Here is a 13,999-nt window from a genome sequence, read left to right on the forward strand (position 1 = left end):
GCAAACACCGTCGGCAAGTATGCTCGCCGCGGATGCCGATGCTTGGCCCTGTCGATGATTAAAGTGATTATTGCGCGGACCCAGCGGTGCGCGCCGCACACTGGGCAGCGTCAAGAAATTTGGATGACCTGCCGATGTATGAGGGAAAAGAATGGTGGAAAAATCTGGGATAACAATATTTTTTTGAGGACGTGTTTGGTGGACGATGTTTAGAAAAAGCGTATGACTTTCTTTAAAGACAGGCCTAAAAAGATTTTCATTCGTTTTCAACCGTCTTTATTCTTCACTGCATAAACTTAAAATTAATGTAAAAAAGAATATGTCCGCGGTTTGCTGATGGGCACGGCATCGGCAACTTGACTGTTGTTGCGAGTGTCAATAGGCGTGTCACTATGACACAAAAGCTCGTTTTTCCTTCTGTTGCTTGCATAAATTGGCGCTTCCAGAAACAAGCTAAGCTTAGAATGAAAACAGTAGTCGTAATGTTAGTCCCTGCTGGTTTGGAAAAATAAAACTTAACCTACTTACTATCCAACTGAAAACCATGTTGAATCTGTTAATATTGATCAAATTGAATGCACAATCGATGCGATTGATTTAGCCGCTCATAAAATCTATATTAGCAGACATCGTCAAGAAAGTCGTTCGCATCAGCCGTCCCACTGTGCGTCGGGTCGCTGCCGAACCGTTCCAACGATATTAAACAATGTGCAAATTGAATGCAGCTCAGATTTGGATTACACCGTGTGTGCGGGCTTTATCCGGCGCGTGCGTGCGCCTCAGAACGCGATGAGAGGATTGCGAAATGCGGATTTGCGATGCGTGTGAGACGGGCTTAATGCGATACGTACACTCGGCATCAAATAAATCGCACCTCCCGCGAAAAGCACTTATCAAAAGTATGCATCTCCACTTCCCACCAACAATGGTACCATTTAAAAGCCTAGTTCTAAACTTCATTTCATTAAAAGAAAGGTTATTTATCCCAAAAATGTGTCTTTAGAAGGATCCAGTCACTTCTTCAAAAACTAGGTAGTTACGCTTAAGCCAACTTTTATAGCTATAAAACTGTTAAAATGGGATTAATCGCTATCCATCTGTTAAAAAGGACACGTAAGATTATTATTTGGTTTTATTACCACAAAAATTGGTCTACTTGGTCCCAGAGGTGAGCCCCAAGTGATCCTTTTTTTCAAGTTACATTTATGGTACCTGTTAATTGTTTAAAAAAAAAAGTGTTTTTCTTTAAGTTTATTTATTGGGCTTTCAAATAACACCAATATTGTTGGGGCACCATGATTATGTCAGAAGAAAATCTTTAAAGTTCGCGTCGCGGAAGGTGCGATTTATTTGATGTTAAGTGTATATTATTATGCTTAGAGCCAAAGCACACGATGCGTTGGCCGCACCGCTAGTTCCAAGACTGGGACAAACGACTGAGATGAGAAACCGCGACCGTTACTTGACTTTAGGCTATACGCAGCGGCGTCGCCGAAACGCATCGTGTGCATTGCCTCTTAGGCGGTGTTATCAACAGCAATATCTTACAGCGCCTTTTGGGAACCTTATCTATACTTATAATATTATAAAGCTGACGAGTTTATTTGTTTACTTGAACGCGCTAATCTCCGGAACTACTGGTCCGATTTGAAAAATTCGCTCAGTGTTAGATAGCCCATTTATCGAGGAAGGCTATAGGCTATACAACATCACGCTACAATTAATAGGAGCAGAGCAATAATGAAAAATGTTGCGAAAACGGGTTTTCACGCGTACGAAGTCGCGGGCACAGCTAGTTGTGATATATCACAACTACAAGACTTATAAGTCTTTGCGATTGTAGGCAAAGATCGGAAACGGATCATGTGAATGACTGTAAAACACAATAGAAAGTAAGAAAAAGACTACTTAGCGTTTAATTAACGATGTTTCGGATTGTTAAATGGAAATTTGCGATGCGTGTGAGACGGGCTTAATGCATTTGTATAGCTGACAACAATCCTGGTTTGTCATATAAACAGCATTCCCTGATTAGAAGCCTTAAAAGTTAAACCTACAATACTTTTAAATTTGAACTAAGAAGAATCTTGTAACTTAATATAAAAACATGGTTACAAGCGAAATGAAATAAACACTCCTATACTCAAAAATGTGTAGGTATTTAATTTATATTGGTGAGAAAGGAAGAGTCAAGAAATTCCTGGATTTAAATCCCACGAGCATGTAGCAGCTGCCGGTAGCTGGTAGTATTAACTGGTTATTATTTGAATCGATCTTCTTAGACCATGAATTTGTCTTCCTATTCATTAATTCAAATTTCATTCTTTATTATTAGTTTAGTCAAAATACATCACATTATTAATTTCTCACATGGCCAATCACTAAACCTCATAGTTATAAAATAAACGGGGCTTTTTAAAAAACTATAATTTTATTATTGCGCAAAGCAGAAGCCGCGGGCAAACGCAAGTCTCAAAAATGAGGTGGAACTAAAAGCGCTGGATTTTAAAATTTATTGTCGACCGCGCCTAATTCATTTTCCTCCATTGCAGCGTTTTTTATTTTTAATTATCGCTACTTCCAATGATGGCCAGGTTTTAAATCTTAGGGCGAGGCTATGGTGGCATGATTGGCGGGTTTTACAAGTAACCCATAAGGGACAAATGGGGGTAATTCATCTCCTAATGCAGAAAAATAATTCTGAAATTACTATACTGGATGTCCCAAAAAGTAGTGTTAAGCCGAAGCCCAGAGGTAGAGCATCATTAGTGGGCTTCGGCTTGACACCCTGTATTAAGGTTGGGTTGCACCATCTTACTTTGATTTTAACAAACGTCAGAAATCTGTCAAACTCCATACAAAACACACCGGCTGCCGTTATAGTTACTGTTAAGATTAGGTGGTGCAACTCAGCCTAATTTTTTTTTGTAATAAGCCTTACCTATTTGCAGATAGTCATTTTAATATGCTTAAGAAAACTCAGAAAATGTTATTAAGCAGCCTCTTCATAAAAAAAGTTAACAACCGAGTCTAGAGTGCGTTGCAACGGTTTTCGATGTAAGGGTAAATATTACTTCCGTCCGAGAGTTATCTCTTGAGGCCAACCAGGAAAATATGGTAAAGCTCCTCAAAATTACTAAACTTCTGGTCCGATAAATACTTACAATTAGAATAGGAACCGATTACGTGACCCAGAATACCGTAAACGTAAATTAACCGCATCATGACATTTATTCTCTATTTCTCATCTTCTTGGGTATCAACTATCAACCCGCTTATCGCTCCGCTCGCCGCCCCGCCCAATAAAGTGCCCGTCCGCCCTCAGACGCACCTGCAATATCCGCGCGGAAGCCGCCTAGACCGTGCCACATAGCGGGAACCTAATGTTCCTAAAATTAACTGGCTAATTGATTTATAAAGTAATTAGCAAGAAATATACAGCCTTCGCAAGTATTAAAATTGAGACCGTGATTTAGTTGGATTGTGGGGTGTGCTTTTAAAAAACTTATTGTGGGTAATTTTTAAATAATGAATAAAATCGATATTTTTTATCGGTTTTGTAGTTTGTCTGAGTAGGGTGGGTGCACACCAGCAACGAATTTCCTACTACTAGTGAAATGGTGTATTCAACATTCCAATCTTCAAACATTAGTTTAGACTTTCGTTATATTTTTTACGGTTCTTTAAATCAAACGAATCTGCTTTCAGAATCCGAAAATTACCTACATAAGGGCTAATTTCAACTGTACGTACTATAATGCAATCGTTTTTCGGCAATTCGTTGTGAGGTAAGCGCCCCAGTCGGTGTTGCCAGAGAACCATTTAAATATTGTTTTAGTATTTTACAACCTTTTTTTATATTTGGTCACTTAACGTCTTCTTAAAAGGCTGGTTAGTTAATTTTTTTTAATCAAAAACAGCTTGAAAGTTGTAAATGATATTTTCAGACCTTGTAGGTATTACAAGATCAGTCCCGGTATTTTTATTTATTTAAAGAGATGACAATAATGCTGATCTGTTTTGTAAATATTTCTAAATAAGTTACTTCTATTCGACTCTATGCCCACGACTGGCGCTCGCACCTCACAGATTAGACTCCCCAATATTTGTATATTAATGTATCACGCGAGAAAATTAAATAACGTCCCCCTCAGAAGAAAATTGCTATAAGACGACATCCACGGTGCGGTTATATTTAAATTATATCAATTTATGAACAACCAATCAGGAGGCGCGGTTTCGGCGGCGGCTGGGACCCGCCAATAGCTTCGTACAATTTGAATATGGAATTTCACGATCGGGAACGTTGGTACGCTTGATTTGTTGGATTGATGTCTGCATTACTTCCGTCACGTTGGTAAGGTGTTTAAACATTTTTCTTTTTTAGTTTCTTGAGGTGCGAGCGTAGGTACATAAAATACAGGGTTAAAGGATCGACTTCGTAGGTAAATTAGGTAGTCCAGCAACAAATGTAAATTTTTATAACGTACCACCTGCACCAGGCTTTGAAGATTAAACGGTGGAAAAATACGGGATTATCGTATATTACAAGCGGTATAGTGCATTACCTATAATGAATCGAACACTTCTGTAACTATATGTGTCATGTAGAAACCTTGTTAAGTCTACTGAATGTCTTTAATTGTTTCACCTTCTGCTGTTCAGTGTGACATTTACATCTTGAATTTATATGTGTTTATTTCTTTCAGATATAACGAAGCAGTGCAAGGAAGGGGCTGAGAATTTAACGGCATTCTATAGCGTAAGTTTTGTTCAATTTTTTTATCTTTAAATACTTAATTTTAAAAGAAGTTATTACGTAGGTATTTAGAACAGCACTTTCGATACTAATAACTCTTTCATCATCAGAAAATCAAAAGGTTTCCTCAGTTTCGTATGTACATACGAAATGTACAGTTCGAGAGTATAACGCTACGAAACACTATGAGGTCTCACAGTGCGCGTGGACGCACAAGGTGACACACGAACCAATCACAGATTTTTATTCAACGCTGTGCGTTCGATTTAATGCTTCACTTAAGCAAGCATCGTTTGTGAATACGGGCGTTAGTTAAAGAAGTAAGACTACCATATTTTATGCTTAAAATTGTTGGCAAGAAACCAAACATGAGTCCCTCAGAAAGCAATTATTTTCAAGATAGTTTGAGCTGCATTCATTACTCTCTAAATATTTTTTAAACGGGAGGCAAAGACATCTCTTGATACTTCTTTTTTTAATAAAAAATAATGGCAAAGGCTTTCAATAATTGTGCCTTCGAGTATTTAGACTCTTAGGTTAGGTGAAGGAGCGCACTTTTATCTATTGTTTGGCCAGGATGCGAGCCTCGGGCTTCCAATGGAGATGTTGATATGAATGTTTAAGATATTGCAGTGGAGTTTATTTTCCAGCTCCCGATAATGTTGGGAAAATAAACAGGGAGTTGGTTGATTTAACGAGAAGGGCGATTTTTAATTTTATTAATATTTTTGCTTATTCATTTAAGAGGAGATAATCTTTAAACTTCAGAAGTTTTTAGTTGTCGTTCCAAGAACGTTGAAATAGCAAAAATATAATACCACCAAACAAATTAAAACAAATGTTGCCATCTATAATTGCTCGCAATGTGATAAATAAACTAGATCTCATGCAGAGCTAGGCTTCTATCTCTATAAGCCCTAACTAAACAAATTCTTAATCTAAGGCAAAATATGTGGCTCAGTCGTCGGTCGGCGGTCAGGTCAAAGTAATCATACAAAAATGAAGATGAAGAAGCCGAACGGTGAAGGGGTCGGACTGGCCGGCTCGTGATCCGGGGAACGCGGGTTCGGTCCCCGTCGCCGCTCGAGTATTGTGGTGAGCTCACTCGTGACACAAGCATATTTAGCTTAGTACGAGGAGCTAACGGGACTATTAGTTATTTGTGTAATAACAAATTACTAATAATCTTTAAAAATTAAATTATGCGGGCTGCATTAACTTTGACCAGATCGCAGACCGCATCTAGTGTGACAATAATTAGGTATATTATCTATGCACTAATTATTATTACTGAAGGGATTTTGAGTTTCCGATATTTCAGCACTATTGCAAGCGCCATGTCATGCCCATAACATCTCACCCGCAAGTTTCCTCAGTTACTCCGTGACCATGGCGCTTGCAACAGTGCCGAAATATCGGAAACTCAAAATTAAGGTACATGGTAGCAATCCCGTCATTAATAATAATTATGATAGTGACCATGAAAGTTTAAAACAACATATTATTTATGCACTTTTCCATTACATTTTTTTATTTACACAATACCTACTTTGTTATATTGTAGGAATTAACACCACACATTTTGACTAAAGTGTAGAATTTGTTTCCAAAGATGTCAAGGGCAGACTGTTCATTATTGACTTCAGTGAGGATCAAGATTTTTATACTACCTTCTTAACGGCGTTGATTTAAAATAAAATAAAAAATGTATTTATTGCCTTCGAACCATTATACATAGGTACAGGTAAGTAGTTAGACTTACAACTAAAAAGGCAACTTCAGACTTTCTGAAATTCTAATACCATCAAATGGCAATCAATGATTTCATATACCGGTCGTTTGAACCAGGGGCTGCGGTTCGTTTTCGATTTCCGACAGAGCCTCTCTTATAATATCAGGTTGTCGGTTCACTTCCCGACAGTTGAAGCTACTTTATTGAAGTGTCTTTATCTGGTCTTAAGATATGCCTTAAGAGTAAAAGGGACAGTTAAAGATAAGAAAGATCGTCTTGAAATCGAAAGAATTTAATTATTCGGCGTGAAGGTGTAAGGCATATGTCTTCATATAATTATTGAATGCAGAATTATTTAGCCTGCTGTCCAGTTTTGGTCACAATGTTAAAAATACCTTGCCATTATAATATGTAAATGCTCGAAACCGAATGGCTAAACCTAAAGTTTAACTTCGCAACCCTCTAAATTTCTACCACTACAAACAGTTAGGAAAAACCAAATATAGCTTCGAATACAATTATAAATCTATTTGAAATAAGCAACGTGTGTGCTGGGTGCGGCGCGGCGGCAAACATATGCCATGAAATATTTGTTAGTTTGTTTGTTGGTCGCACCAACGCCCTGGTGGCAAACATCGCCGCCATCTTTACGACATTTGCTGGACTGGGGCTATGTATTTTAATTGTTAGTGTTATTAGAAGGGTGCGGACTGAATTGTTGGATTAACAGTTTACGAAAAGTTTTAAAAATCACCCGAAAAAGTTCCCGATTCTTCAGTCATACGAATATTTCTTTAAAGATTGGTAGGTACTTACCGGCTAGGATATATCTCATATAAATTCAATCCAGTTATATGTAGGTATAGCAATCTAAATTATATTTGAAAATATATTTTGGCCAATTCCTTATTGCTTTTCTATGAATCTCCAATCTAACTTTTTCTTTTACTAGGGTAATGGAAAATTTTTAATCAACAATCTGTGCTGAAGATAGGACGCGAAAATGAACCCTATTTCATCCTCATTGGATTCTCCAAATAGTTGAGTTCAAACAGCTCAGAATAGGATCACCATTAAACATTAAGATGCTGGCGGCTGAATCTCGCAGCATCTTAGTGCGTGCGCGCCTTGAGGCATTCCGCTAGTTTATAATCTATCGAAATATTAAACATTAATTTACGGAAACGAGATAGGTAATTTGGAATGACCGCAGAACTAGTCCAGGTCGCTGGAGAACCTAATGAAACGCAAGCGGCGGCGTTTTGAACATTTTACACACATTATTATAGTGCCAAGAGTCATTCTGCTATAATACTCAAAGTAAAAATATGCCTTGGCATAGGTTTATAATCCAGCAAAAGCGCGTATTTGTTAGCTCGAGACTTGAACCAAAAAAAGGGGAATTTTAAGAGCTCGCTTGTAGTTAGATAAATTCAAAAAAAATCGACAATGTCACGACTCTCCTCTGTCACAACTCTATTCGGTCTCGCCTACGTCTTGCTAGTGTTGCCAGTGCACTATCGCCTTCAAGATCCTACTATCGATTTCCGTTATGCATCAAATATTTATGGCCACCACTACAAATAATGACAATCGTCTGCGTCGTGCGTCATCGAAGGCTCTTGACGATGATTAATTATTAATAAATCAGATCGATGCATCGCGAAGTTGTAAATCGCTAATCGATAAATGTGCAGTGCTGTGGCACCGCCTCACAGACAAAAGGAATTATAGATGAGCATAATGTTCGGAGACATGGCTTGGAGCAATCCAGCCCGTCTATTTGGAATAATCTTTGGTGCCAAGACTGGGACCTAATCGGTATTATGACACTGTAACATAACATTTCTTTATTTTCTTAACCGTGCCGTTCTGGCATGGCATACATCTTCATTTTCTTCGCTAGCCGTTCTTCGTTAGAGTAAAATAGGATCCATACTATTCCCACTCTTTCCGATGATGTCGTAAAAGGCCAGAAAGGCTAGAAGACAAGAGCTTGCAAAGGGAGTTATGGTTTGGGACACATTGTTATAGCATTAATTCCAAGACACAACTTGTTTAAAAACACTTGATTCTTGCCCTGAATATCGAGTTAGGTTTCAATTTCTGTTTCAAGCAGAAAGTTTCGCTCCGCCTGGGAATCGAACCCGGGACCTCTGGGCCTGAAGAAGGTGGTCTTACTGCTAGACCATAGAGATGGAATAAAAACGCGCGGCAGCAAAATAAAAGGTATCGATCAAAGCCCTAGACTTCGTCTATAGATGACCCAAGCTGAACTGTCCCACCAAACTCAATGACAGGGGGGCGCTACCATCGCTCAACTATATGGTTTCCAACATAGCAAAAATCGGAACCAGCGATCCGGTATTGACGGTGGCGCCCCACTGTCAATGTCATGCATAGGACAGTTCAGTATTTTGGAACTATACGCATAAAACTGTATGTCAACAGACGACGTCATTCGTAAAATAATGACGGATCATGCAATTTGCTGACGACATGTCTACGACGTAACAATACTAGTTTAGTTTATATTAACACTTGCTACCGTCCTATTGTCCAATCCTCAAAGTCGTGTTCACTTATAATAATAATTACTACAAACCCATTAAACGCTTCACGCGAATGTAGTCTTTACAAAATATCCATTTAAGCCTTCGTTTGCTTGAGCTTTTACGTCGATGACTAATTCCAGCTGTCAGTGTAAATTGTATCTTAATAATATAGCAATAGAGCGTTTGTTTTTCGTGTTAGATTGTCAAAACGTGAACCGTGACACACGCGTGCTTCGTGCTTGGAGTCCAAATGTCACACAATCGACACTTTGTGGCGATGTTCTTATTCGATTGTTTTGTTTGACCAAATAAGTATCGAATCAAATACTCAAAATAAATTAGGGGGCACGGGAGAGCCCCCGCCAATACGAGCCAAGCTAAGCGCAAGGGCACAACTTACTTTATTCTCGAACTCTACTTGCTACTTTTATTAGATATTTACCCCGTGGAAAATTACGGGCAAATGCTAGTTAAAATTAAATTCTATATTATTAGGTACCTACAAAAGTATTTATGAAGTAGGTAGGTATTTTGTATTGGTGCCACTCATAACCATTTTTGAAAATACTATAATTTTTATCGTATACAATATCAGCCTAGTTCCGGTCGAATTTTATTACTTTATTTTATTTATTTTGTTTTATTCAGAAAACAAACAGCTTACAAATACATAAATTGCATAGATACAGTGTAGTTGGTCAAAGCCTAGATATAGTTTTCACCTCTATACAGGGTGTTAGGTAAATGGGTATATGAGCCGATACTAGTCCATGTTAACATGGTTATATAAATGGTATGGTGAAGTCAGAAAATTGATATCTTCATTTTAATTATTTTAATTTTCATACAAATCGGATTTTATATAATTTATTTTGTTTGAAAATTAAAAAATTAAAATAATGATATCAAATTTCTGACTTCACCAAACCATTTATGACCATGTTAACATAGGCTAGTGTCGGCTCATATACCCATTTACCTAACACCCTGTATAACCAAGGGGTATAAAATTTAACAAATTTTAATTATACATACGTTTGTCACTAATATGATAAAACCTATCCTACCTACCTACTTCCTACTATATTTCCCATCCTATACTTATAATAAATGCAAAAGAAAGAAATAGACCATTTAAAGGATTATTTTTATCCCGGTTTTGATCTACACTTTCTTTGATAGACCAAAATTCACACGGGCGATGAAACCGCGGGCAAAAGCTGGTCATGTATTTTTACGAATCTGACCGTGAAACCATTTTGCTTGGAAAATAAATATCCAGCTGTTACACAACACTGTATGAATCACCTTCAACATAATCAGGAGCAGGTTTGTTTTCCTGATAATTTTTGGTATTTATTCAACGCAGGAGTGCCCGTAGAGGGTCCGTGCGTTTTCAAAAATTGACAGAACTGTGCCACTATCACTAGATGATTTAAAATATTCTGGTACCAGTTTTAAGGACGGAACAAAAATCTGGACACCGCGGGGTAGCGACGGAAGAGCGCGCCATCTATGCGCCCCTAATGGAACCACCAACTGCGGCAGCTGGGAGTGCTTGTTCCTATAGCGAACGGCACTTCACAACCCTCGACAATATTTCGGGAGGGTTTTACTTTTTACGCTTTCTACGTAACAAAAGTATTATTATTATGTTTGAAGGTCTCAATCAAAAAATCCATATCATTAGGTAATTTACTGATTATTTATTTAATTGTTGTTAAGATTAATAAAATAGTGTTACAGATCTTACATTTTCGACGACTGTTTTTCGGTTTTGTTTTAGAAGAATACTTTAACTACCTAATGTAATGACCAGACATAGAGCTCTACTCATATGTAATTAAAATCTTACAAATAAATGATTGTGATTGAATGATTGAGAAAACACTTCAAGAATTACTATCGTTAAAAGATTTGGGAATACACGAAACAGTTTTGAAACGTTTTACTGAGAGTAGAACTAATACAGGGTGTTAGGTAAAAGTGTTTATAAACCTACACACTATGCAAATAAATGGTATGGTGAATTGAGACAATTGATATCATCATTTTTTAATTTTCATGCAAATCTGATTTTAAATTTTATTTTGTATGAAAATAAAAAAAAATATAAAATGATGATTTATCAAATTCCTATACCATTTATATGCAAATGTTTACATGGGCTAGTGTCGACTGTCGGCTTATTACTACTATTTACCTAACACCCTGTATATTTAGACTTCACTCGATTAAACCCGCTTAAACAACAGCTTTAAATGAAAAAGCTTTGACCTTATAAACCGAGCTTCCGAGCACTCGGCGAGCCGCAGCAGGTAAAAAATTATCAATTGTAAGAGCAATCGAGGTGCGCGCGGAAAACAATAAGGAAAATGAAATGGAAACAATATTTGTCTTGTTTCTAGACGAGGAACTAGTGATTTCAAATTAATTTTCTTATAGTTGCGAAGATACAAACAATTTAATTGTATTTTTGTCTTCGTCTTCGCGGTTTGCTATGTAGTGGGAACGTGAAGTAGACCACGTTTAGAGTCCAAACTCCTGATTTGGAGGTTCGATTTGATATGTTATCCAGATGAAATGGGTACAAATTAAATAGTCTAAGGCTGAGTTGAACCACCTAACTTTTACCGTAACTTTAATGTTAACCGGCATTTTTTGTATGGAGTTTGACAGATTTTTGACGTTTGTCAAACTTAAAGTAAGATGGGGCAACCCAGCCCAAGTCCCGGTTTAGTTGTCTGATAAGAAATATCAGTAAAACTGCAAAAATGGCTACAAATTAGTCGGCCGTTTAGTGTAGTGGTTCAGAACGGACTACTATGCCGAGAGGTCCCGGGTTCGATTCCTGGCCGGGCAGAAATTGAAATGATGAATTTTAATATCTGTGACGGGTCTGGGTGTTACTATGTATAATATGTATGTATTAAAAAAAAAAGTATATAAGTAGTATATCCGTTAAGCTAGCACCCATAACACAAGCATTAAGTTGCTTACTTTGGGGCTAGCTGGCGCTGTGTGAAATTGTCCAAAGATTTTTTTTTTATTTTAAATTCAAATCCTGCGCTATTTTTGGGACATCCTATACGAGTACCTATACTTTTTGTATCTCTATTGGTAAAAACCACATGAAAATTCGCTCAGTAGCTTTCGTTGATCTCGAACAGACAGACAGACGTAGCATAAGACTTTTATAATATGTAGTGAAGCCTATTAATGGCGCTCTATAAGTAAATAACCAAATCCCCCGCGCCGGGCATCGAACACGACCTGGCTTATTTATTTTATTAATTAAAATCGCGACGAGATTTAAAACTCATCGGAGCACTACGGAACCCTGCACCACTTGTGTTTGTCCTCTTGTGGCCAGTGCTTTTATCTTTCAACTAGTTTGCTTTCGGTTCGAGAAAAATAAAAGACGTTTCGTGCTGTTTCTTTCAAACTACAGAAACAAAAATGTGTTTTTTTTGGGAATACAAGTTGCAATTTTTATATATAAAACAGTCATTTTGCCCGATATTCCAACCTTGTGAACTTGTGAATGCTTGGAGTACCTACATAATAAGAACTGCATCAAATTCTCTTTAGCCAAACGTGATAATATTGAAGACAAACTGAAAAGCTATTTTTTTGAATCGGTTAATGAACATAGGTACTAATAGATAAGATACTACCTTATGTGATCCCAGTGAGATTCGAACCTAGCACATGAACCACAGGCCATCGGCCAGCGGCAGTCAATGCCCCGTTAATAAGAACGCGAATGAAAAATTTTCCCGCCGTACATCTTCAATAATAGGGACGCCATTTTCTTCCCGCCCGTGGGCCGAGTCAATATTTGCTAAAAAGGTACTCGTAATAAACTATAGGCGGGAAATACTCTATGCGTTTGTAGCAGGAGAAAAGTTAGGTAGGAAATTTACATGATGTCTTTTGAAATCCAGTAATAGATGGAAACTTTACAAAAGTACAATTATTAATATTTACGCCAAAATATTGTTTTTCGATTTAATAACACTTTTAAACAAGGTGTTCCTAGTTAGATATTATTTTAAAACTAAATGGCGCTCGAATTGTTTTTGAAAATTGCATGAATTTCCAGTTACAAAAAGTTAAAATATGTAGGTGCGAGATGCGTTATTTTACAATCATGGCTCATGAATGAAGGCCAAAAAGATTTGGAAAAACATTACATACAAACATACAGTGATATTTTTGGAAAAGTGTCAGTTGTAAAACTTCATTACGAATCGTGAAATGTATGACATTATTTAATTTTTAGGATAAACTTTTGATAATTTTTGACTGATAAGCCTTTCGACACCTCGACTGGATACAGAAACACTGTCACTATCACGGTATTAGAACCTATTTGACCTCTACGCTCCACGCGATTGCTATTCCTAGTTTTTAGTTTATATTTATAATTTTGATTTAAACCCAACTTTGCAGTTGCCCCACAACACGCAGTGTGACCGGGTAACAGCGGCGAGGGCCCTCGTAGTCCGTACGGGGGCCTTAAGTAGGCCATAGGCAGCGTTCCGACTGATTTACATTGATTCCCCGCATTATTGCCCCAAGTATAAAGATGAGGCAACAATGCGTGGTCTATGTTGACCTATTTTATATCCATTTGCTGGATGTCTCTGCGAGATATGAACCCTCGAGAGAGATGGAACCCTTCATTTCAAAGGGTCACTGCGTTGACATGGAAAAAATCATCAACACAGAATGTACACTGCTGAACATAGGCAACCCTGAATGATTTGCAGACTAGCCGGTTGGCAGTGGCCTGCATTCCGCGCCTTCCTTTGAGGTCATTTGTCCACCATGAGGGTCATCAAAACTCATATACGGGTCAAGGTATCTTGATTCATCAATAGATCAAACTCAAGCGAGAATAGAATAACAGTTTTGGCATCGAATTGCCGATTCGGGATATTGCTATTT

Source organism: Ostrinia nubilalis, chromosome Z (genome assembly GCF_963855985.1).
Source record: "Ostrinia nubilalis chromosome Z, ilOstNubi1.1, whole genome shotgun sequence".
In the NCBI taxonomy this organism is placed as follows: Eukaryota; Metazoa; Arthropoda; class Insecta; order Lepidoptera; family Crambidae; genus Ostrinia; species Ostrinia nubilalis.